At 43.0% G+C, this 24,868-nt stretch overlaps 1 protein-coding gene across 4 annotated transcripts in view; it reads left to right on the plus strand.

Moving 5' to 3' along the window:
- Positions 1 to 4,895: 4,895 nt before the first annotated feature.
- The window catches only part of MAPK4 (mitogen-activated protein kinase 4), a 133,763-nt gene continuing 113,790 nt past the window's right edge, over positions 4,896 to 24,868 (plus strand). For 3 of the 4 annotated variants that reach the window (XM_033087323.1, XM_033087325.1, XM_033087327.1), the window contains exon 1: positions 5,473 to 5,667. The gene's annotated coding sequence lies outside the window, so the exon portion shown is untranslated. Of the gene's footprint in view, positions 5,230 to 5,472; positions 5,668 to 24,868 lie in introns of those variants that run through there. The other variant, XM_033087324.1, reaches the window with a different exon arrangement.

Genomic DNA, 24,868 nt, shown 5'->3' on the forward strand with positions numbered 1-24,868 from the left:
CAAGGAAAATCAACTTTTTTGTTTAAGCATGTACAGTCATGCACCGCTTAAAGGACAGGGATACATTCTAACAAATGCATCATGAAGCTATTTCGTCCTTGTGTAAACATCATAGAGTGGCTTACACAAACCCAGATGGTCTAGCCTACTACATACCTAGGCTACATGGGATATCCTGCTGTTCCTAGGCTATTGGCCTGTACAGCCTGTTATGTATAAAACACAAGATTAAATCAAGCACAAGAGAAAATGATACAATCAAGAGACGTGGTAATCACGAGGTGTATGAGGTTTCTGCCAACGTGTTTTACAGCAAACTATTTTTTATTAGTAGAAAGAGTACACTCTAATGATAAAAAGGATTGTAGCAAATACGCAAACCAGTAATATAGTCATTTATTATCATTATCAAGTCTTATGCACTGTACATAATTGTATATATACGATACACCCATATAACTGGCCGCGCAGAAGGTTTATTTACACCAGCATCACCACAAACACATGAGTAATGTGTAGCTCTACGACCTCACAATGGCTATGACATTACTAGGTGGTAGGAATTTTTCCGCTCCTTTAAAATCTTATGGGACCACCATTATATATGCAGTCTGTCCTTGAACTAAATGTTATTAGACAGTGTATGACTGTATTTAATATATATCCTCACTAGACTATGAGCTCTATGAAAGCAAGAACTGTGTCTGATAATAAAAAGGAAGAATAATTTAAATGTCTTGCTAGAGAATTGCACTTAATGTTTCTTGAAAATTTTTACAATATCTCAAATCTATGCTTATATTACCTTTTTCATTGATAATATTCTTTATATTTTCTTTATTTTTTTCCCTTAATCAAGATTCTGAGTTTACATATTTTATTGCTTTTTTCAAAGAACCAGCTTTTAGTTTTATTTATTCTTTCTACTATTTCTAGCCACCTTACCACATCTGTATTAATTTTTGTAAAAAATTTTGTAAAAAGAAAATTAGAGCCCTAAAGTTTTTAGCTGTATAATTGCAATACCTATACATAAAGACTTTTTTGGTATCTCCTTTTGAAGATTTGTATCTACTATTTCATTTTCATGTTTTACTGCTTTATTTTAGCCTCTAAAACACTGTTAAAAATAATGGTGATGGTAAGCATCTCTGTCTTGTTTCTGAATTTGGTGGAAATGGCTCAAGTACTTTTCCATTGTATATGCTGTTTGCTGTGCTGTTTTGAGCAGATTGCATTTGTTATTCCCCAAGAGACCAGTAAGGTTGAATAAAAAACAGAAGTCTCCTGTGAGCCAAGTAAGAAAAGTATTTCAAAAAGACAAGAACGATTGACTATGTCAAATGCTAGGTAGGTCAAATAAGATAAAGCCTGAGAACTGGTCATTAGATTTAAAAACATAGAGGTCACTGATATCCTTGACAAGAGCAGTTTCCATGGAGAGATGACTGGAATAGGTTAAAGAGAGAATGGAGGAAAGGAGTTTGAGAAAGTGAGAAGAGGCAAGTTTAATTTTGCTGAGGTTTTTTGTAAAGAGAAGAGAGCTGGGAAAGCAGTTGGAAAGAAAGGGAGTCAAAGAGGTTCTGTGTTTTTGTTGTTGTTGTTATTTTTGTTTTTTAAAGATGGGAGACATTAAACCATATTTGAAAGCTGCTGCTTATGACCCAGCAATGAGGAAAAACTGATGAGCAAAGAGAGAGGAGAGCATTTATAGAATGATGTCCTTGAATAAGTGAGAGGGAATGGGATCTTGCACGCTAGTGGAGGGTGACTTCCTATAGAGCGGGGACAATTTATCTACAATGAAAGGAGGGAAGGCAGGATACAATAAATGGAGACAGACGTTAGTAAGAGGGTCATTGTGATCAACTATTGCTTCCTTTTCTCAGTGTACTTAAAGGTTTCTTAGGTGATTCTAGTAAACATGTAGGCTTGGAATAACTGGCTTGTAGTTAAAAACCAAGCACCCTGAGAGCCTGTTGTTTCCTTCCCCCATGTCTATACCAGAATCTTAGATCTCATCTCTCTGCTGGTGAGAAAAGGCCTTTCCAGAGCCACCTTGGATAAAAGTGAAGAGGGAGTTACCTCTAATTTCTAGACCTGAGGTCCCAGGCTGTGAAAATAGCCCCAGGCCTGTCTCACCGTCCCAACCAGACCGACAGCACATATGAGAAAAGAGAGAAGAGAAAGAAAAAGGGTATGTGTGTGTGAGAGAGAAATTAGATAGATACTGGGTTTCCCCAAAAATAAGACCTAACCGGAAAATAAGCGCTAGCATGATTTTTCAGGATGACATCGCCTGAACATAAACCTTAATGCGTCTTTTGGAGCAAAAATTAATATAAGACCTGGTCTTATTTTTGGGGAAACATGATAGATAGATAGATAGATAGATAGATAGATAGATAGATAGATAGATAGATAGATAGATGATAGATAGATAGACAGACAATAAGAGCAAGATGAGACAGAGAGAGAGATATCAGACTATTCCTAAAAAGGAGCAAGCCAAGAGACGGAGTACACCTGGCACAGCCCAGGTTTATTTATATACCCCTGCAGTGGTGAGTCCATCTTCTAGAAGTCACGGTTCAGTTGGTTCTTTAAACATGACCAGTCCTTACTCTGGGAGAGAGGCCGCATATAAAGTCATTGGCCCTGATACCAAGTCCTCCTTAGAGCAGAAAAGGTGGGGTGGAAAGAAACTGTGTTTAATACATCTAAGTTTCCTCCCCTCGTTCATCTAGACCCAAGTAAAAAAATGGGTGTCATGAAAGATGAATTTGGTCAGCACAATTGTCTTGGTCCAGGCGGGCTGCTATAACAAAAATACCATCGACTGGGTGACTTAAACATTTATTTCTCACAGTTCTGGAGGCTGGGAAGTCCAAGGTCCCAGCCTTCAGATTTGGTGTCTGGTGAAAGCTGGCTTCCTGGTTCTCAGACTATCTTCAATCTGTGCCCTTTTATAAGGGCACTAATCCTATTCCTGAGGGCCCTACCCTCACCGCCTAATCACCTCCCAAAAGCCCCACTTTCAAATACTATCACATTGGGGATTAGGTTTCAATTAGGAATTTTTGTGAGACACAAACATTCAGTCTATATCAACAACATTAAAAAAAAATTATACCATGCTCGCTTCGGCAGTACATTCGAGTATTCTAAAAAAATATATATCTAAATACCATAAACAAGGAGGCATGGCACTTTCCTGCTCGATTTAGCAACTCCCTGCCTTTGTGTCCTGCAGGACCAGTACACATGGCACCCCCGGCCTAGCCATTGAGGTACAGCTTGTGGTGTCTAGTGATAGGCATGGGGAAATGCTGGTACATTTTTCCCCCCAGGAAAAAAAAAAAAGTCCTAAAATGACCTGGTGACCTTCTCAACCCCTGGGCTCTGTATGGTTATTTTCTGCTGAATAACCCCTATCCAGGCCAGCTGTTTCTTTCGGAGTCTTCTCTCAGGGTGAAAATAAGGAATAACCTGTTTCCTGATAGCAGCATCCACAGGAGACCAACCCCATTGACACACACGTCATGGAGGGTACTCAGATAAATATCCCAGTTGCCATTCATCCCCCGGGCATCCTGTGGCAATGGACTCTGGTATTAAAATGCATATTTCACACCCTTGTACCACAATTTGGAGGATGGCCATTCACTATGTATGAGCCACTCATTCATGCTCATCACATGGGGAAAATTACATTTTCCCAGTTGCCAAAGGGAAGAGATCAATTATCTCACATGGACAAGAACATTGCTCCCAAGAGCAGTTTCACAGACCCAAGACTGATCTAAAACATCCAGGAGGGAGATGGGAGCTTTCCTGGTGTCCTCCTGGGTTGGTCTCTTCATTCAGGTCACCAGACTTAACCCTAGTGGGTTTCATGTGGTGGGACATTTGACTTTCTGGCTGTTTTGGATAAAATGAGCATCCTTTCAGCCTCTTGTTCTTTCTTCCTAGAAAAGATGTTATAAAAATGAATAATTCAATGTGGAGTATTTCATATTTATGCATACCCACTGAATTGATAATACTTATTTGTAATGAAAATAAGAGAAGCAAAATGTTAAAATGTTCTCTTTGGGGAAGAGACATTAGAACGCCTTAACCACAGATGTACAGACATTTGCTATCTCTAACTTAGCATGTAATCCTTAACCCACAACCTACATACATATGAATAATAGCAATTGTATCTATATCATAATTACAGCTAACATTTAATCACCATCACTGTTCTACCCACTTGATGCATTTGCCAATATGATTCCCCAATTTAAAATGTTTGTGTTTTTCCCACACCACATTTGGCACAGTAATAGGATTCACACGTTAATTTTTTTCAACAGTTATTGAGCACCTATTATGTACCTGGAACTGTACTAGGCCCTGGAGTTGGAGATGGGGGATGAAGCACAAATAACCATCGTATACAGCAGACCCTGTGAAGTGTCAAAGTGAGGTTCTCTCTCTGAATATTTTGGGAATTGGGAGAAGGGAAGGCTTATGGGCAGCTAAACCCGCTAGTGACCTCATTATACAATATTGAGGTTATCATGTTTTTCTCTGCCTAGAGAAGCGGCTTCTCGACCATTGCACTGAGGTGCACACACCTAATCAGTGTGGACCACTTTGGATTTGCTAGAAGGCACCACCTAAACAGCAGGTATCGCCAGTGTTTCGGGGCTGGTGGCTTCTGTTCCCTTTTCTCTGGCTTCCAAAGTGTTGGTTCCCTTCGGTCAGTTTTATCCCGGCAGCCGTGCAAACGAGCACAGATTCACAGCCCGGGTGGCGGTGTCTGAATCCAGGGCGCGCTCTGGCCCGGTGCACGTGCGCTCTGTGCCCGCTCACCCCTCCGGTTGGTTCCCGCCTCCCGCCCAGCCGGGTCTCCCCCAGCCCGGCGGTGGCACGCGACCACTAGGCTCCAAATCGGCGACTCGGTCCCCGCCAGCTCCTTCTCCTCCCTGCGCCCCCGCCGCTGCAGCAGCGTGGGGCTGACCTGGCAGGGAGGCCGGATTTCGGCCGGGGCTGAGGAGGACCCCGCTTCCCGCCACCCCCTCCCTCTCGGGCACAGCCCGAGGGGTCCCCTCCCCGGGGGAGGAGAGGATGGGTTTCTAAGGTGACGGAGGGCTCTGGAGAGTGTGCGCCCAGGTGGGAAGACCAGGCTACCCCGGGCCTGGGGCTCGAATGAGAAAATGCGGGCGCTCGGCCCCTCAGGTGAGACTGATTCCGAGGGGCTAGGTCTGGGGAAGGCTGGTCTACACTGTGCGCGCCCCGCCCCGGAACCGCGCGGTGCTGCGGCCGGGAGGCTGTGGGAGGAGGGAGAGGGGCGCACCGGGAAAGCGGCAGCCCTGGGCCGGGCTCCCCTTCTCTGGCCGCCGCAGCAGGTGGGGGCCCAGCGGGCCGGAGGCGGGGCCCGGCTCGAGGCGGAGCCGCGGCCGCAGCGGCGAGCGCTGGGCGTGCGGGCGGGGGCCACAGCCACAGCCGCTGCCGCAGCCGGAGCGGGAGCCGCGAGCGGTGCTGTCCGGGTGCCCGCGGGAGCTCGCGGAGCTCCGGGGCTGGGACCCGCCTGGCGGAGCGGAGCGGGCCGGTGCCGCGACCGCAGACAAAGGCGCTGCTCGCGCCTGGCCGCCGCACTCTCGGGCTCTGCCGTAGGTAAGTGGCTCCCCCTTCGCTTTCTTTCTTCTCCCGGCTGCCTGCTCCGCTCGGACTTCAACCGGCTCCGGAGAAGCCGAGGAGAAGGGAAGAAATGGTACTTTCCCTCTTTCTGCACCCTCCACCTCTGCTTAAAAAAATAACCCCCCAAACAAGAAACCAAGTAAATACCAAACTAGCGAGTTTCCGAGCAGTGGGATGTCTCCCGCGGGACCGCCCGGGACGCCCTTGGTGACCCCTTACTCCTCGGACCGCGCGGGTGTTGTCCCCGGGTGGGTGGTTTGGATGGGAAGGTTGCCGCTGGACTCCCCGGGGAAGTGTTTAATGGAGATGATAGGAACCTGGTGCGCGAGGGGACCCCCACCTCCGGGGACTGCTCAGCGCGTTTCGGGGAACCGAGGGGCGCTTCGCACTTCGAGTTCAGATTTGTTTCCCGGTTGTGGGGTCTACGCCGTCCTCCCCTCCAGCCTTCTTCCCGTCTCCTTCAAGGGTTAATGCGGCGTCCTCCACGCCCCACCCGACGGAGGCGCCCACTCTGCCCCTCCGCGGACCCGGGGCGGGCGCCGAGAGAGTGGGGAGGAGGGAAGCCCCGCTGCTTTCCCCTGCTGGGTAATCCCTAGCCCGAATCTGCTGGGGACGGCGGGCGACCACCGGCAACGAATAGGGAGGGTTTGACATCACTGCTCGGTCCGCGCTGCCTTGCCCAGCCTGTGCCAGGGCTGATCTCCACCAGAAAAGCCTTCAGAATCCCGCTGGCGTTTGCTTTTGTTCTGCCCGCAACTCTCCAGAATCTGAGGAGAAGCCAGGGTGGGCGGCTGCCCCGGGAAGGGACCGTGGCGGGAGCTCCAGGTGCGGCCCCGAACTGACAATTGGAGGCGGCGGCGTTTCCCGCCCCCGGGTGGGGAAGGGATCCCAATAGCTGATCAATGCCCGGGAGCAGGCAGTGGGTCCGCGGCTCAGGAAGGAGCGCGGTGTCCCCCGGGGCCGCGCACAGTCACGCGCCTCCCCAGCACTCTAGAAAGCGCTAGCTACCTCGAGTCGCGCATTTCCATTCATGGATCTGTGCCTGGGATTTGATTAATGTCACCTCTGCCCGGGTTCTCTAAGGAGTGTCTGCTACTATTGGATTTAATAGTCATTTACAGGGGGGTTTCTCTGTGCGAGGCAGCAGTCCTACGATCATCTTCATTTAAAAGATATTTATCGAGCACCTACTATGTGCAAAGTAGATGTGTTACACTTTTCAATTTAGAAACAATTTATTGAGTACTTACTATGTTCAAGGTAGCTTTGCTATTCCCTTATTTTTTAATTTTTTAAAAACTTTTCTAAGTGTGTCTTTCCCATCAGCTCCAAGTCAAGTGGTTGTTTCAATCTAGTTGTGGAGGGCTCAGCTCACAGTGGCCCATGTAGGAATCTAACAGGCGACCTTCGTGTTAAGAGCACTGCGCTCTAACCACCTGAGCTAACCAGCTATTACCTTATTTTCATAGATATTTACTGAGGACCTACAGAGTACAAGTTTTTTTGGGGTTTTTTCTTTGCTGAAGGATTGCCCATTGTACTTTGGGAGGGGGACATAGGGAGACAATGGTGAGAGAATATGTCTTTGAACCCTCGAGTCTTCAATTCCTTTAGTAACCTGCATTTTAACCTTTCTAGACTGCACTATAGCTGGAGGGTTTGTCTGAGGGGAGCAGGGTAGAATAATGGAAAGGCCTACTCTGGGACCTCTTTCCAATTCAGCTTCCTTACACTGGGGAAAAAAAAGGCAGTTCCTATGTGCAAAGCCCTATGCTAGTTCTTGCAGGGAATCAAAGATTAATAAGGCAAAGCCCTGCCACTCAAAGGGATGGAGAATCTGTGGTGGGGACAGACAGAGAGGCAAAGGATAATCAACTAAATCAGGAGAGGGCAGGGGAAGCCTAAGGATAAGGTCAGCATGGACCCTTCAGCCCCTAGCTCCAAAGTGGTGACAGCAGTTGGGGTGAGAGTATTTTTTAAATCTCATCATTGAGGTGACAAAGGACCTAGAGGCAGAATCAAACGGTCTGAGGGTCCGTCTGAGGATCCTTCTTACCGAGAGAGTTGATGGTTCTATTACTCTGATAATCTTGAGGTCCTGAGACACCTTGAAATATGCAGATTGGCAAGAAAACTGTGGGTCCTTAGTCTGTTGGCAAATATTTGAATGATTACAATGATATATAGATATATATATCTATATATCATTAATATATATTAAATGTAATATATATATTAAATATGTATTATATATTAAATATAAATATATTTTTGTTTTTAATTTTTTAATTTGTTTTGCAATTAAATATAAATATATATTAAATATATATATTAAATATATATATATATTTTTTTTTTCAAGGAAATATAGTCTAAGACATGGTCTTTGTCCTAAAGGACCTAACAGAGTTCTTGAGATAAGCACGTAAAATGACTGCAGCATACATGAAAAGCCCGGAGCAAATTCCTCCTAGAATTTAATGTCAGAAAAAAAATTCTGTCTTCATGGAATCATGGCTTTTCTTTTATCCGAGTTCAAGAACTTGCTATATGTCTAGTGTGTTTATCTTTTTTACCTCGGTAACTGCTTTATCTAGCTTCTTGGTACAATGATCTTTTTCTTCTGAAATTATTTCTGATCTCCCTTTCACATTCTTGTAAAACTACATATTATTTTTTTGTGATGAACTTGAAAGCCCCCCTGAAATCTTTTCTGGAAATAGGTCTTTATGAAAGGTACATAGGAAATATGGTAGGCACTAGATGAATGACTTGGGGACTGTTTACTTATAAGAAGAGGGAGGAAAAGCCAGCAGAGGCCAAAGTCAGGAATGTACAGAGAAAAACTGGATTTGTAAGATGGAATAGGATTCAGATACACAAAGAAGATGAAAAAAGACTTCTCTCCCTAATCTGAGGAAATGGCATAAGCAAGAGAGTGAAGGAAGAAACAAAACATCTTCAGAGCACTTCATTTGGAATAGTTGCCATTCAGTCAACAAAGAGGCCCTGCCTGAACATTTCACTGTGTGTCCCTGACTTTGCGAGGTGTGTGTGTGTGTCTGTCGGGGTCACCGGCAGTTTGGAGTACACTGTGATCCCACTGCTGGTAAGTCTCCTGTTCCAACTGCAATGATAGCACTGCATCCCCACCATTCTTTCAAGCATTCTTGGAGTTTTTTCACCTGAGCTGAACTTGATTCTAATCTTCTTGAAGGATAAGAATGTGACTTTTTTTTTCCCTCTGCATCTTTCCTTCCCTGCAGGCTCAGTGGCGTCTGTGGAATAGGTGATATGTATTTCCAAACCCTGTATTGCCCATTTCTTCACCCTTCCCCTACCTCACTGGGGCCTTGAAACTCTTTTCCTCTTTACCACTTTCAGCTGCTCAGAGCCTTTCACTGTATGAAAACTCGGGGGGAAAAACAATCTGTTGTCAGTCACTTCCCCTTGAATACAAATGTAGGTCACTGTTCTCTTCTGCGTGTGTGTGGGGGGGTGGAGGGAGGAGAGGTCTTTGCACTTTAGGCTTCATTATGGAAGGAAAGGGTCTGTGCACCATGCGAGGATTTCAAGCACAGAGAAGTGCGTGTTGGAGGTATTTGGGGAGGCAAAGTGCCTTCCTGGTGCTCTTAAAATTATGCTACCACCTCCTCATGTAGCCACGGTTGGCAAGGGTCCTTGCAGTTCCATGAGCCGTGAAAGTCTGGAGACTTCACTGCTTTTTAACATGGTGTGGTAGTTGAAGTGAGGGAGCAGCGCTGTATGAGCTACCTGTAAACCTGGCCTTCCACTCTTCAAAGGTTAGTCGTTTTCCAGACGGAATCCTAGCTTCTTTACCTACACGTGCCCATTGTTTTAAGGCAAGGATTCTCAGCATGGACACTATTGATGTTGTGGGCTAGATAATTCTTTGTCATGGGGGACTATCCTGTGCACTGTAGAATGTCCCTCCGTACGTTGTGACAGCCAAAACTGTCTCCAGTCATTGCCATATGTTCCCCAAAGGAGCAAAATCACCGCTGATTGAGAACCACCGTTCTCCGGGACATGGGTTATTATGTATTATGCAATATAACTATTCCTACTTTCCTGGGAGAGGTCTTATTTAATATATCTGACTTCTGTTTTAATAAAGGTGACTTAGTAAATGTGTAATTAACATTGAAGAACTTTCCATATGATTAATTTCATAAATCAGAATAAACATCCTTTTTTGTAGGCCGCATATTCTAAATCTGGTCATATTAAGTCAAACTTTTGTAGCCAAGAAATAAATAAATAAAATCCCCAATTCTTCCCCTAGCATGTGGCTGCTACCAGAAGTGTGGGTAGCAGAACTACTGTTGGCAGTCACCATTGCCCACAGGTTCATGCCAGTCCGCTGGTTGGGCTGTGGCTGGTGGGCAGCAGTGTGTGAGGGAAGTGGCAGGGGAGGATCCAGTTCTGGTGGGACAGGATGCTATGTCACTAAGGGGTCCTCTTTTAGAAGAAAACAAAACGACCCAATGAACACATTGCTGGGGCCCCTCCCAGGCCTGTAGGGGTCCTGTGCCAAAGAGGGGCTCTGAGGTGTCCGTTTCATTAGCGTCAAGTAAAGCTGTCTCTCGAAAAGGCTTTGAGGAGTGATGGGACAGCTGTGGCGGCAGGAATAGGAAAGCAGGGACTTTCTTCTACCCAGACTGGCAAGCGCTTAGAGCAGTTCCTCAACGACTTGACTTAAATAGAGAGCGTGGATCAAAATAGAATCGTGAAATTCGGGGGTAACCTGTACTCCTGTGACTATCTGCCATCAAAAGTAAGAACGTCCAAATCTTTAGCGATTCCAGGTCAACGTCACAGCATCTTTGTAGGAGGGAACAAGGGGCCAGGTTAGTTCAAGTTTTACAGGGCGACCCGTGAGTTCTACCAGTGGATAGAAGGAACTTAATGCACGCTGTCAGTGAGGTTGGCCCTGAGCCCAAGTTATTGCTTCAGAAAGTGAATGAAAACTCATTTTTCCAGGTCACTATAAAGGTATTTGAAAAATTCCCAATAAGATTTCATTGGTTCACACTTCTGTTTTGGAAAACCCACGCCTGTGATGAGATTTTTCCTTGCATTGAAATAGGCCAGATAGGAAATACCTTTTGTGGGTAGGGATGAGCAAGTAATTAAAATAATAAAACTTCCTTTTTTTTTTTTAAGCCTCTATTTGTCAGGCGTTTCATTCATTCGTTTTTTTTTTCCTTAATCTAAATTGGCCTATCTTCAATGAAGAAGAGAAAGTGCTATGAGTATTGCTTTAGTATCTAAATGTTCCTGACTATAGGTGAAACTGATCTGTCAGTATGTCCGTATGTAGACTTAACAAAAATAAAAAGGCAGGATTTTTTAAAAAAAATAGCTAGGTTTCCATTTGTGTTTAAACCGATTTGATTTTTACAAAAGAGTCAAGATCTGTTTGGAGATTTTGGATCAAATCTATACAGAGTCACAGAAATTAGACCTGCAAGGGATCTTGGGGATCAGTGAGCAGCTCTCCTTGTATAAATGGGGAAACTGAAGCTGAGAGAAGTTAGCTGGCTTGCCGAGGTACACAAAGATCAGTGCCAAGGCTGGGTTTTAGGAGTCAGGAGTTTGTCCCAATCCCTATAACACTGTGTGCGACTAGGGTACCTTTCCATCTTCCTAGTTGTCAGAGCATTTTGGTGGAGGGCAGTCCAGGAAGGAAAAGGGTTTGATCAAGTGTCTCGTTTCCAGGTCATCTAAACCTGATAGAATTAACCAATTCAAACTGATTACATCTATGCCAGAAGTGTGTGTGCATACGGGTAGTACTGGAAAGAACCTTGGGAAAACTGAAAAAGTTGGATCAGTGGAATGAGAGTATTCACATAAAACTTCCTATGTACGGCATGGTGACTGTAATTAATAATACTGTGTTGTACATTTGAAAGTTGCTAAGAAAGTAGATCTTAAAACTTCTCAAGAAAAAAAAATTGTAACTATGTATAGTGATGGATGTTAACTAGGCTTATTGTGGGGATCATTTTGCAATATATACAAATATTGACTCATTATATTGTACACCTGAAACTAGTATAATGTTATATGTCAATTATATCTCAATGAAAAAATTGAAAAATTAAAAAAAACCTTTCTTTCATGTTCTTTTATATTATCTTTATAGTAAATAATTAGAATGAAAACATTTGTTTCCCTATCTACTGGGAAAGTAACACATATTCATTATGGAAAATACAAAGAAAAATTTAAAAATCCTGTCTGTGATTGATTGACCCAATCATATTTTGCTATGTTTATTTTTAGTGTTTTTTTCTCAGCTCATTTTAAAACACAACTTAGATCATACCATATTAATTTTTATCTTGCCTTTTCCAGTTAATATTATAACAAGCAATTTCCATGTTATTGCAAACTCTTTATAAGTATTTTTAATGACTACATAATTCAAGACCTTGGAAGCCTGTTAACTTATGCCAAATGCTCTGGTATGAGGGGACATTGTTTCCTCCCAATTTCTCATTGCTGTGTATTATTGCAATGAGTAACTTTGTGTCTATAATTTTTCTATAATTTTAATTGTTTTCTTAACATAAATTTCCAGATAGTGAAATTACTCACCCAAGGGTGGAATGCACCATGTTAACAAATTGCTTCCCAAGCCGGACATGATTTCACCACATCATTCATAGCACAGGGCATTATTTTTTAAAAAGTATTTATTTGATAAGGTGAAAAATGTATTATTGTTGCTTTCATTTGCATTTTCGTTATAAGTATGGCTAGACGTTTTTCTATAGGATTGTTACCTGCTTATGTTTTTAGTTAATTACCTATTTTTCTATTTGGGTTTAGTGTTTTCAGAAAATTGATCTCCATGTAGAAAACCCATTTTTTTTTTTTTTAAAGAAAAAGCAATAAACCTCTGATCTCATGGAGATTTTATGAAGAGTTCTGTCTAATCCTAATGTTCCAGAATTCCAACACTTCAAGTGCTATGTTTCAGGCTAAAGTTTTTCATTCATAGTAGTGAAACTGCCTGTTCAGTTGCTGAGGCAAGTTTAGATGGATAGTGAGCACTTATTCAGTGCTTTACAGCTTATAAAGTGGGTACTGTTTTGCTATATCCATTTACATTTGAGGAGAGTGATGCATGGAAATGTAAAATAACCATAGTCACATAAACTTTTTAAAGGGTTCTGATCACCAATTCCAATGTGTGGGTTTTTTCCCCCCATACAGCTAAGTAATTCTCGGACACCAGCTGGGAGTTCTACAATTCTGATACTGGTATTTACCCAGAGATAGCATCAAATTCCACACGTAAAAGGCTCAGTCCCACAAGACTCTCCTCTATTTCAGATGCCAGTCCCAAGCCCAGGTTGTTACCTGTGATTCTGACCGACTGGCTATAAATCAGAGGGTCCTACAACCCCCGCTGTGGGTTTGATTAATTTGCTAGAATTGCTCACAGAACTCGGGAAACGCATTTACTCACTAGATTACCTTTTCACTGCAAACAATAAAGGATACAAATCAACAACCAGATGAAGGGATTCTTAGTCCTGAACAAAGTAGCTTCTGTCCCCGTGGAGTTTGGGGCTTGACATGTGGAAGTGTTCTTGTCCCCCAACATGGAAGCTCTCTGAACCCCCTCCTTTTGGGTTTTTAGGTAGGCTTCATCACATAGGCATGATTAATTAATTCATTGGCCATCAGACGATTGATTGTAACATCCAGTCCCTCTTCCCTCCCAGGAAATCAGGATGGGGTTGAATGTTCTATCACCTTTCAAATTTGGTTGAGCTTTCCAAAAGTCACCTTCATTAACATAAACCCAGTTGTGATGGAGTGGAGCCTGCTTTGAATAATAAGACACCCATTTTACCTTCTTGACTGTGGAGCCATTTCAGGAACTAAGGACAAGAGACTAAATATGTTGACAAAAGATGCCCCCATTGCTTTTATCACTCAGGAAATTCCAAGGATTTCAGGAGCTGCAAGCCAGGAACCAAACCAGGAACCAAACTGACAACATGGATGAAGATCAAATGCATATGAAAAATATGTTTTGTTCATCTGAGTGGCCAAATGCATATTTCTGATCACACATTTTACAACTTTTCACCACTGCAGTACTACCCCTGGATCTTCACTAAAGTGACCTGCCTCAGTTGTGTAGTTGGTCTTTGAAGGAGCTGGGCTTGGAAATATTAGTAACTTCCTCCTAACTCTACTGCCTATTTGTGGGAGAACTTTGTGGTGAAAGGTAATTTTACTATCTTAAGCTTCCTTACTGTATCTTCTATTTCTCTTACCCTCTTCTCTGGATTTTCCATCCTTTTTATATCACCTAGCTACATTCTGATAGTTTCTTCTGACCTGTCTTCTAAGTCATACTGTGTCTCTTTAGTTGTATCTAATCTGCAGTTAAATTCATCTGTTATATTTTTAATTTCAATTGGAGAATTTCTGGTTCTTTTTCATATCTTTAATGTTGCTTTATGTCGTTCCTGGGTCCTTGTTTTGAAATTTTAAGCCCAACTTTGATCTTCTGGAGTATAATAAGTATAGTTTTACATTTTGTGTCTGGTAATTTTTCCATCTGGAATAATTATGTGTCGGTTTCTTCTGTTGTTTGTTCTTATTCTCATGCTGGGTCATGTTTAGGTTGTCATATCTCCTTGTATGCCTAGTTATCTTTGAATGGATGCGAGATATTGTTTTGAAAAATATTTGCATAACTACCACGCCTGATCAATTTTAAGATGTACATTTTTTCACATTTTAATCTCTGAAATTCAGGTATGGTTTACAATTGCTGGAGACTTACATTTATAGTTGGTGTCATTTCCCCCTTTTCACTGGTACCTAAAATAATAATGCATCATATAATTAGTGATTTTTAAGATTGATAAAGTGCAATAAGTTGAGGCTTTGAATGATGATAAAAATGACAAGATTTCTAGAGAAGATTTTAAATCGCCATTGTAGGCTGTTTGGGGGTTTGGGATTTTCTAGGCTACCTAGATGACATGAAGCCAGGCTAGTTTATTTTTTTGTTTTTTCTTACTCCTAGGGTCTAAGTTTTTGGGGTCCCAACCATAAGAGTGAAGTGGTTTTCCAGCCCTTAACCCTAGGGATGTCCTGGCTCCCTGACCCTGGGAGGTTGCCAAGAGTGTAGCTCAACTTCCCCTTTTGGATTGACAGTTCCCCCAAGTGGGTAAAAGTGGCCCCTAATACCCAGGCCCACTTCTGTGGATCTCCTGTGTTGCAAAAACATCCAGCCTAAGAGAAAGCTTATAAGTGTTTATTTGAGTGAAACTGACAACAATGGCGGGGAAGCAAAGTCTCAACAGATTGGGAAAATGGCAGTTTTGCAACTTATTTTATACATTAGCATCAAAGGAGGAGGGTTACATGAAATCTATTGGTGGTTGATTAAGGGGGTGGGAGAAAACAAGTGAGGAAATCTCTGGGATTGGATAAAACTAAATTGGAGAGACAGGTACTTCTTTCACATAGGTGGGTACAGGATAGTTAATAGTTCACTTTTTGCAGCACATAGATATGGTAATCGGGACAAGAATAATAATGAGGGATTCTGTAATTTCCTGCTGTGGTCTGGAAAAAGGGATTACTGACATTCCAAGGATGCTATCTTAGATGTAAAAAGACAATAGACAGGCTCACTTAAGGTAAAGATTGACCTTTGTCAAGGAAGCTACAGGCCAAGGATATGACCACCCTCCATGACCTGCTTTCAGTTAGAAATTTTTATGTTCACACAATTCCATGTGGTTATTTTCAGTCTCCTGAGCTTGTCAGGTTTAACCTGTGGCTCCTTTTCCATCCACGCCTGCCCTCAGATCTTAAGCCTGAAGTCCCTTCCTATCTTGTTAGTTCTTTGGTGCTTTTAGGAAGAATTTTAAAAACATATTTCATCTGGTTATCTTAGTTGTATTCATTGGGAAGGCTGGTTTGAATTACCCAGTTCACTGGCAGGAGGCAGAAGTACGTCTGATTTATCTTAGAGACTGACAGGAGAGGAGCATGAAACACCAGCTGCTTTTTGTCTGCCCAGGACTAGAGATTGTCTCCCTCCATTCGCAATATAGCATCCTGGTCACAGCTGGAAAGCGGAGGTTGGGATGAACAAGTTCTCAGAAGCTGGGCACAGCTAAATGTAGATAGATTTCCTTACACAGAAGGGACTGATTCCTTAGGCTTTTCCTAAGGCAGGTGATCTTACAGGATTGGCATGTGGCGCCCCGTCAGTCATCAGTATCCATTTGGTTTCTTCTCATCCCTGCTATCCTGCAGAAAGGCAGGAATTGAGGAACCAGGGACAGGATGAGGTTAGGAAGATGCTTTTCATTCCAGCAAATTTAAAAAGTAAAACAAGCAGGCTGTACTTGAGCGAGGTAAGGTTTCTTCCATTCAGTGTGGTCCCCGCCATATCCATATGGAGAGCAAAATTTCTCATCCATGGCCAAGGCTGGGCCTGGGGAGCGGAACTATCGTGTCCAGGCTCAGGAGGCAGGGTGGCCTTTCGAGGGGACTCTTCTTGAATCTAACGTTTCAAAGGAAGCTTTCTCATCCTTTTCTTTAGAAGGCACATGCTTATCCATGTATTTTCAGAATCAGTAGCCAAATGTATTTTCCTCTACTTTGCTCCAACTCTCGTAGATGCTTTCCCCCAGTTTTCATGAAGCCAGAGACATTTACAAAGAGAAAAATGTATTTGCCGAGTTTGTAAAGGTTGGGCAGGGGTATAGAGTGGTGGGAAGTGCTCCCCCACCTTACCAGAGCTCCCACTGGCTTTTTTGAGGGGAGCTCTTATTTTTATTTTGGGGTATCTTCCCCCTGGAAACCTCAGAGCTGTTCTCTCAGAAAATTGCTACCATGTTTTCCCCAAAATAAGACCTAGCTGGACAATCAGCTCTAATACGTCTTTTGGAGCAAAAATTAAGACCCAGTCTTATTTTACTATAAGACTGGGTCTATAATAATAATAATATAATGTAATATATATAATATAATACCGGGTCATATTAATTTTTGCTCCAAAATAAGCATTAGAGCTGATTGTCTGGCTAGGTCTCATTTTCGGGGAAACAGGCTATCTCCACAGGGAACCATAGGTTTTTCTCTCACTTTTCAGGTGTGTGGCCACTGGGTAAGGTGAAGGAAGGCATGGCCAGCAGGAATTTGCTGGTATTGGCCCACTGGAAAAGATTTGTTTGGGGAGTGGGCCTCTCCACCAACTTTTTAGAGACCAGTTCATACCATGGAGCCTTTTGTGTATTCCACGATGATATATCCAGCTTATTCTTATTTTAATTTTACAATATTTCACACATAGGAAAGACTATATATACCTTAGTCCACCTATTGCTAGAAGTAGAAATCCTCCAGTTAGGTTTTAATAACTGTCCTGAAAGGAACAAATCTGTCCTTCCACTCCCAGGTAGTTCTAGATTGTGACTGATCCCTTTGGAAAAATGATAAATAAATAATTCTGAAGAAGCAAATTTTCTATTCTCCAAGAAAGTGTAACCTTCCACGAGTATTTTTGGAGGCAGAATTACTAGAAAGCCCCACTAACCACAAGAATTTATGGACCATGATATTTGAAAATTCTTCAGCCTGAAACAAATTAATTCCTCCAGCGTGATTCACTTTAGGTACAAGCCACATTTCTTTATCAGTGACTTAGGCTCTGGAGCTGATTTTTCTAAAGAGGTATAGTTATTTCGAGATCAAGGCCATTTTTATATTTCTACTGTGAAATTTTCCATTCATTTGAAGTTTTTCTCCCAGCCCTTTTGAGACCCTTTTCTTTGCTAATAAGTGATAAAACACTGCAACTTCAGTAACATACAAGGTCTGACAATTAAGTCCGTGAACTCGTTGCAACGATGTTGCTAACCTTTTTCCAATATCAGAGGGATTATTCATTATGAATTTGTACCAACTGGACAAACAGTTAACCAAGTTTATGATTTGGAAGTGCTGAAAAGGCTGCGTGAAAAAGTTAGACCTGAACTTTTGCCAGCAATTCAGGGCTCTTGCATCACGACAATGCACCAGCTCACAGGGCACTGTCTGTGAGGGAGTTTTTAGCCAGAAAACAAATAACTGTATTGGAACACCCTCCCTACTCACCTGCTCTGGCCCCCAAGGACTTCTTCCTTTACCCAAAGATGAAGGAAATATTGAAAGGAAGACATTTTGATGACATTCAGGACATCAAGGGTAATACGACGACAGCTTTGATGGCCATTCCAGAAAAAGAGTTCCAAAATTACTTTGATGGGTGGACTAGGCACTGGAATCAGTGCATAGCTTCCCAAGGGGAGTATTTCGAAGGTGACCATAGTGATATTCAGCAATGAGGAATGTAGCACTTTTTCTAGGATGAGTTCATGAACTTCATTGTTAGACCTTGTATGTGAGAGCCACAGGGAGTTCAAACTTAGCCGAGCAAATTCCTGTATTCGTCATAGAAACCAGGGTATTGCCTTCAGGATGTGGTGGTAATGGTACTTTTTACCAAGTATGCAGAACTTTTTAGAGGTCTGCGTAAAGTATTGTAGCTCTTTCAACAGAAAGAAAAGGGATGGAGAAGTTCAGAAATCTGATTGTATTTGTAAGAGGAAAATAGGAAGGTAACTGCAGTTAAAGCACTTAAGAGGAGGTTAGAAGTATATCACAATGGAGTAACTACAATGAACTGCTTTGAGCTTTCCAGATGCGAGGATGGAACATGAAAAAATTTTGACCAATTATAGAGTTCCAATACCTGCTGTATAGGACTCAAAGAGGGCTTTAACCACTCACCCCTCAGCTATGCAATAAAGCCAGTGAAATCTGTACCATCAAAATGACAGAGAGAACTTTAGGACATACGGAGTAATGAGAAAGTAATTCTCACTGTGAGTGAGAATATGTCTGGCAAATCGTTCTGGGCATGCCTGACCTAAATAACTGTTCATTTTTCTATACCATTTTCTTCAGCTAAATGGAGAATAAAGACAAATAAAAGACTTAGGTCCTTATTAATTTTGTAGGGTCTCTGGATGAAGGATGATGTGGAGCTTGAGTTCAACATGAAAATGCTCTTAGTTTATTAAAGTATTTGAGTTAAAAGGTTAAATCTTTCCAAATTTTTGTGCATGCTTTCATTCTTCAAAAGTTATTCAGTGAAATTTGTTAATCCTGAAAACCACCTTTTTTATGAGCAGTCTTGGAAAGTGAACCAGAAATGCATTTATGGAACAAGAGGCAGTAAAAAATCCTTTGGTTTCTCCCTTCAATTTATTCAGAAGCAGATCCCCAGAACCAAACATCTATGAGTCCTTTAACAGCTGACTTTTCTCTTATTTAACCGACAAACAATACAGTGTTTTGCTCTACACTTCTGAATTCAGGATTTGGCTTCCATAATATATTAAATAACCTTCCTGTCTTCTGTTCCACCTTTCCCATTGGTAAGAAATAGACCATTATTATTTAATTATCACCACTAAAAGCAAAGTCATATTTCAGTAATCTAAAACTATATTGCCTTAAACTGAGATTATTTGAAATAAGACCTTTCCAGTAATAGCACAAAAAGAAGGTGTATAGCTGTAGATACAGGCGCATATACATATACAGTTATGACTATGGGGTAATCATGAGCTTTTTTCTGGAAGGATGCATAAGACATTTTTAGTAATGGTAAAGTAAGAAGTAGCTGGTTATTGAGGTGAGGGAAAGGGTTTTTTTATTTTATACCGTTCTACAGTATTTCATTTAAAAAATAAACACGTTTTTATTTAGTAAGTAAATAAGGGGGGAAATTTAAGAAGATGGAAAAAAAAGAAGCCGCTGCGTCTGAGATCCTGCAGCTCTGAATTTAACCTCTGGATGCCTTTCTTAGTGGAAATTTTGGTTTTTATGTCATCAGATCAAAATCTATAGAAACACATGTTTAGCATACGTTATGTATATCCTCCATGGTTTTATGTAACTTACATTATCCAGCATTTCATAATCTCCTCTCATATGCCAGTGTCTTTTTTTATTTCAATTAAAGTTTATTGGGGTGAAAAACTCATCGACACAGGCTAGTGTTTTCTTTGAGCTTCCCCGTGGCACTGTCCAGTATGTTGGGTCAGTATTAGATGATTCCTACTTTATGAGGGGCAGGGAGGGGCAACTTAAGCTTGGGGACGGTGGGTGGCTTATCTGAGATGACATAGCCACTAACTACCTGGGAAGTCCAGAACTAGAACCCAAGTTTGATTCCAAGTTCAGTGTTCCTTTAACCCTGATAGAAAGAACTTAACTGTTCATTCTGGACATTCTTTTTCAAACACTCCAAGATGCCTCCTCTCTGGTTTCATGGCCGTAGTAGTATCTATTTCATTTGGTCTTAAATCATGGTTAGCTACATATAATTATTTTCCTCATTAATTTTATCAGCATAGGCTGCCTCTCTTTTTGTAGCCTATGTCTAATATATCATGGTGCATATATTAGTTATTTAATCTTTGTCTTATGAAATTGGATTCTCAAGTGACTTTCTCCCAAATAATTATCCATTTGTAGGAAAACAAACTAATAAACTTGGCTATTTCCACAAGACTAATGTCATTGTCTACAGAAGAATTAGAACCACATGATGTTTGAGCTGGAAGAAAACCATCTTTGCGAGTGTTTATTCTCCTGTTTTATAAATGAGGAACATGAAGATCAAATAACTTGCTCAAGATCACACAGGGAATTAGAGTTGACGTGATGCAAAAAGCCCAGTTCTCTTCCAGCCCAGCCCTCCTCCTGCAGCAATAATCATTACAGATAATTCTCTTGGTCATCAGGCATTTAGATGAATGGTCAATGCTGGCAAAAAATAGGTCAGAGTGAATTAAAATGCCCACTGTGAAGAGGTAATCTCAAAAAGAAGAAGAGGTATTGAACTTATTTTTCCAAGTTTTAATGAATAGATTTTGCAGGTGTCCCTCTTTTAAAAGCAAACTTGCTATATAAACACCAGCATTTCCACAAAAGGATTCACAGTAGGAATCCTTTAGATGAGAAATAGCCCAACTACGTGCTTTTGTTATAGAATAAAATCATCCTCACTTGTAGGGCAAATCAAGGTGCACAGCGTCAAACTTGTAAAATGAGGAATTAATAGCATTTCTCTCTCACCTGCTGATCTTAAAATGTGAGCCATGTCTGGCTTCGGGAAGGAGCCCGCTGTCCCCCTCTTCAGCAGGGAGTGGCAAGCCCTCCAATTCCTAAATTCACCTCTGGGCACCTAAGTGCCCAAGAGTCATTTCCAGTTTTCAGATGTGCTGAGAAGGGAGCTGGACAGATATTTTTGTCTGAAGCCACCCAAAGGAGCAACAGAGAAATTTCAAAGAGGGAGATAGTTTCCAAAGTGTGGGGGTTGGGGGAGTCTGGATAGCTTCCACTAGCGATGAGGCAGAACGCAGTTTCATGAAATATGTACCTTTTAAGCCAACCCCTGTTGAATCATACAGTCCTAGAGGGTACTAGCTACACTGCGCATGGTTTGTAAAGGACATTGTGATAACGATGTCTAAAAATTTAATTTGGTTTAATAAATATGTAAGGTAGGTAGGTGCTATAGGACAGTTGCAGTGAAAGAGCAGAAGCCAGCCCCTGCTCTCCTGGAGCTTGGTGTCTGTGCTACACTTTGCAAACTTGTCTGCACGTCAGAATCATCTAGAGATCCTCAAAAAACACTGATGTCTGTGCCCAGCCAACCAGCCCGGAGCTTATGATCTGATTGGTCTGGTGTATGGCCAGAGTTTTGGAATTTTTAGAGATGGTTCTAAAGTGCAGACGAGTTTGGAAACCAGTAGTCTGTGCAATGGTTCTCAACTTTGGCTGTATTAGAATCACCTGGAGACTATGTATATATATGTCTGTGTATACGCACATGTATATGTATGCACGTGCATAGGTATACTTGTGTATATGCATGTATGCATATGTATGCATGTGTGTGCATATGCAGTGCACACATGGATCCATATACACATGCATACACACACGTATACATACGCATACATTATGCATACAGTCCCAGGCTACAGCCCTAGAAGTTGATTTATGTCATTTGGGATGGAGTCCGGACATCAATATTATTTAAAGCCATGGTGCCCCAAATTGGCTGCACATTGGAATCATCTGGAAAGTTTAAAAAATACTGAGGCCTGCGTCCCACTCCAGAGATTCTGGTTTAATTAGCCTGGAGTCTGGTCTGGGCATCATAATTTTTTTTCAAAGCTCATGTGGTTCTAGTATGCAGCCAAGGTTGCAATCCATCGGGTTAGTGAGTGAAACGTACTTATCTTGTGCATAATAGGAGCTCAATAAAAATGATTAACTTATGAAATGAGAGATATACGGAAGAGTTTATAGGAAATGTCAGTGCTACAAAGTTTTATGCTTCCGGTTCTTTGGTCATTTCCGTGACCTGAATATATTATGCTGTGATTTGGGGTGGGGTGGGCTGCAAAACCTCATGGATTCAGCTCATGGCCATTGCCCTGTTCTGTTGTCTCTACCTGTGGTAGGAGTGGCAGGTCTGCCTGCTACACTTCTGATGTGTCCAACATTGCTCTTTGGGGAAAAATAACGAGCAACTGGCCTCTATAAGATGGAGTTTGGCCCGAGGTGAACTCTATCCAGTGCAGCAAGGCTCTGTGAGAGCCCGCCCACTACCCCGGGTTAGTGAGAACTCTTCGGAGCACAGAGCACACGGGTTGCCTAGTTTCCTTTGTTCCCTAGGTGATTCTTGTTTATTCCAGGGGTACGGGGAGGGGAAGTATTTCCGCATCTGGTCCCAGTGAACGCAGCAGCTGCTTTCAGCTATGGCAGAGGCTCTACCAGCCTGGAGAAGGGGACATTGCCAGGCAGAGAGTTCACTGCAGCTGCTTGCAGAGCAGAATCCGAACTGCTTCTAATGGTCTTCGAAGGCTCTAGGGCACTGGTTCTCAGAATTGAGAGAGCATCATAATCCCCTGCAGGCATGTTAAACTACAGCTTGCTGGGACAGTCCCCAGAGTTTCTCATTCAGTAGGACTTGGTGGGGCCCAAGAATTTGCATGTCTAACATCTTCCTGGGTGACTATAATGGAGATGGCCCGGGACTGTCCTTTGAGAACCACTGCTCAAGGAGGAAGGACACAGATGGCAAATGTGCTATTTAGGGAAAGGACAGTCCTGATTGCTGCGGATCTACCTGCTCACAGCACCAGGAATTGAAATAACATCCCGGTCAACTGTAAGACTCATCGATTCATTGATCTTTTAAAAAAAATCATGCACCACCCAGTACATGCGAGGTGTTGTGCAAACTTTGTAGCTGTAAGGAAGAAGACACAGTTCCTGAGCAGCTCGTCTGGGGGTGGGTGGTGGACGGACCAGGAAAGGGGCAGCCACAGGGCCTGTCCCTTAGGGCTCTGTAGAGGGAGCGTGGGGGGCTTCCAGGGGACACACGAGAGGGAGTGAGGCTCAGAGGTGTCCAGGAGCAAGTGCCAGGGAAGAATCTTGGAGTATGACTCGGGGTTTGCCAGGTGAAAAGGGTGGGCAGGTCCACCCAGGAGCAGCACAGGCAAAGGTGATAGACAACATGAGCCAGACTGGCATAGGGAGCCACACGTGCTTTAGGGTGACGGGTAAAGAGTGTGATGGGACAAGGAGCTTAGTCCCGGGGGCCTGTCATCCACGATCTGAAAGGAAAGTCGTTGAGGGTTTGTCAGCAGGTAAGTGATATGATCAGATTTGCCTGCAAGTTAACAAATGGACTGGAGGGAGTGTGCGCCGGCAGGTCACACAGGAGACTGTCACTAGAATCCCCCTGGGAAGTGATGAGGCCACGAGGGGACATGACCTTTACATCATCTTGTCCTTGCAGCACCCTCTGTCTCTGCTCAGTGTTTCAGACTTTTCAAAACCATTTCTAGTGGGTGCATTAACGGGCTTTTGGAGCATTTACTGTGTGTGCTTTTCGAGTGCAACCAGGCAATCATTCTTATGCTCCCCCTACACAGACACTGTTCTTCAAGGAAAATCAAGTTAAAGTGAACCTCAAGGGCAACTGTGGAGCAGGTAAGCCTCAAAAATGAAATCACAAGAGGGGCCTGATGTGGCAGGCCCCCTCAGCATGGATGAGGTCGGTGAGGGCTGTTCTCTGCATGTTGTGTAGCTCTGAATTTTTTTCAGCTTTTTTTGTTGATGTTGTTCTAGCTGGAAGTCACGTTGCCCTCTCCTGCTCCTACGTTGAGAACAGATTACAGACCCTGAGTTGTAGTCCAGACATACTTCCCCACCTCCCAGCCCTTCAATTTGGTGGGTAGTCTTACCCAGGGCAGTCTCCTTCATCCATAGCACCCTCTGGTGCTGGGCATTCAGGAGGGACAGGATGTCCAAGGCAGATAAGACCCTCTCCGTGTCCACCGCTGCTGCGGGTGAGTGGTGCATGAAGAAAATTGTGAAGAGGGCTGCAGTGAGCTCACTGTGCAATAGGGACAAGTGCAAAAGGAGTTGGGGGGAATGAGTTCTCCCCTGTCCCTGACCCATCTTAAAAAGAAAACATGTCCACAGTGATGGATGTCATGTGTGGTACCTGTCACTTCACCTGATAATGAAAATTTGATTTGGGGCTTCCCCTCCTAGAGCGCTTCCTCACATCATATTTGATCCATCCCCAAAGGGGCTCGTGAGGAAATTGATTCCAGCAGTCTCATCTGCACTCAGCGAGCCTCCCAGGGATTTCTGCTGGTTCCATCTCCTCTTCGGGCTGTGCGGTTTCGCCATTGACTGAGGTAGGGGCCCCTCGGAAGCCTGAGGGGTGCTGTTTGGGAGGCAGGGATCACACTGAAGAGACTGATGACCAGTGTCAGCAAGCAGTCTGTGCTCTGAGGTAATGGCAGCAAGACTCATAGGTCACCTATGTCAAGGTGGCTTTGCTGCTTCAAACCAGCACAGGAGACGTGAGAGGAAAGTGCAGGATGGGGAGCTGGCTGCCTGTTTTAGCTCGGAAGAGTGAGTAAGAGCAGAAAGTAATGGTCATGATCCATTGTCAATGTTTGTCCTTGTCGCTGGTCAGGGGAAGAGACATGCTGTCCAAAAAGATACAACCTGA

Source organism: Rhinolophus ferrumequinum, chromosome 19 (assembly GCF_004115265.2).
Source record: "Rhinolophus ferrumequinum isolate MPI-CBG mRhiFer1 chromosome 19, mRhiFer1_v1.p, whole genome shotgun sequence".
Classification (NCBI taxonomy): Eukaryota; Metazoa; Chordata; class Mammalia; order Chiroptera; family Rhinolophidae; genus Rhinolophus; species Rhinolophus ferrumequinum.